This window comes from Tamandua tetradactyla, chromosome 6 (assembly GCF_023851605.1).
Source record: "Tamandua tetradactyla isolate mTamTet1 chromosome 6, mTamTet1.pri, whole genome shotgun sequence".
In the NCBI taxonomy this organism is placed as follows: domain Eukaryota; kingdom Metazoa; phylum Chordata; class Mammalia; order Pilosa; family Myrmecophagidae; genus Tamandua; species Tamandua tetradactyla.
This window is the reverse complement of record NC_135332.1, coordinates 51,541,009-51,542,800: the sequence shown is the minus strand read 5'-3', so window position 1 is coordinate 51,542,800 and position 1,792 is coordinate 51,541,009. Positions and strand designations below refer to the sequence as shown.

General features: G+C 36.0%; 1 pseudogene; it reads right to left on the bottom strand.

Annotated features, from left to right (window-relative positions):
- Positions 1–207: 207 nt before the first annotated feature.
- LOC143686023 (twinfilin-1 pseudogene) lies at positions 208–1,503 on the bottom strand (annotated as a pseudogene).
- Positions 1,504–1,792: the final 289 nt, after the last annotated feature.

The window sequence follows — 1,792 nt, the reverse complement described above, 5'->3', positions numbered from 1 at the left end:
TTAGCACTGCTCCTCAGAATAAGTAACTTTCCACCTTTTCCTAGGCACAAGAAGTTTTGAGCTTAGAAAATAATCTAACCTGGTTCTTAACATACTCACTGAGAAGTATGAATATTTTAAGGTATTTCTCTTTTAAGAATTGTGTCAATCATGTGAAAATGTGGAATTATCAATCTTATGAAAAGTGTGCCAAGATTAAATATGACTATGTTGAACCCTTTTCTAGCTTTAACTCAAAAATAGAAATCATGAGTCTTCTATACATTAATTTTAAAAACACACAGAAGTGAAAAGTGCTATTTTTAAAAAATTACAATTTTCCCCTATTTTATATCAACGTGGAATGATTTCAGGTCTCCTGTACTAAAAGCTGGACTTTTAAAAACCTAGTATTAGAATGTTTAATATGATGATTTCAATCAGTAGTGGCTTCAGTTTCAGCTGGACCACGAATTAGTCTTCGAATTTCTCTTTTTCCTGCAGGACCTTTTGGTTTTGCAAAACTTTGCTTATGAGCATGTTGCTTGGGGTGTACTTCTTCATAAAGGAAGTCTGCAGTCAACTCATCCCCATTATCTATCTCAATCTTTCTAATTACATCCATTTGTAGTTGTCTTTCTACTATTTCTAGCAGAGGGCTCTTGCAGCTAGAATACAGCATGCGTTCTCTTATACTGCATGTATATCCAGGCATTGAATAAATAAAAACTATGGACTCCAAATAGTCTCCTTCATGGGAATGTTTATACAGAAAGAAATGGTAACGTGCGGAATCCTTGGGTATCCTCTTTGGCAAATCTTTTAGTTCTGTATTTGTTGTGTTGGCCAAAATAATAATTTCGTTTTTTATATCTATTTCCAACTGCACATAGTTGAGCTGTCTGTTATTCAATTTTTCCAAAGCCTGAAAAGCTTCTCGAGAAATAGGAAATGCTACTCCTTGTAGTGTTTGATGCTTACTGTCCACACTCACATCAGTTTGTACCTCATTAATTTTAATCTGTCGTAATTCTTCCTCAGCTGCAGTTAATGGAGCAGGAGAAGATTGTGATAGCAAATATTTTTTATATCCATGTAATGATACATCTTCCTTTACTGTTCCAAATACTTCATCTTTAATGTGGCCACCTCCAAACTCCTTCTTCAGAGTTGCTCTTGTTGCTGCATACAGCATTTTTGACGAACATGAGAATGATCTGGAGACCACGCAATGAATATCCATTCATATCCCTGGGCGTTCTGGGAATCTAATCTGAATAAGATATAGCATGGTTGTTTGTCCTCCAGCAGAGGTAGAATAAAGGAATCATAATCTTTATCCCAGGAATCTGAAGGTTGACTATATGACCCAATCACAAGTTGCTCATTTTCAATATATATTTTCAGAAGTCTGTATTTTCCATTTCTTGCTCTGGCAAAGATATCTTTAACATCTTCACTAGCTTGGATGCCGGTCTGATGGGACATGGCAGCTGCCGTGGGCTCCAGGATCCGGTGCTGACTGCAGCCCTGTTCAAGTCTTTTGCCCACTTTTTAATGGGGTCTTTTGTCTTTCTGTTGAGTTGTAAGAGTTCTTTATTTACTTATTCTGGATATCAAATACTTATCGGATGTGTAGTTTCTGATATTTTCTCCCATTCTGTAAGTTGCCTTTTTACTCTCATGATAAAGTCCTTTGTATAAAATTATTAAATTTTGTTGTGGTCCCATTTATCTACTTCTTCCTTTGTTGCTCATGCGTTTGATGTAAAGTCTAAAATCCACTGTTTGAGACCAGTTCCTTAATGCTTCC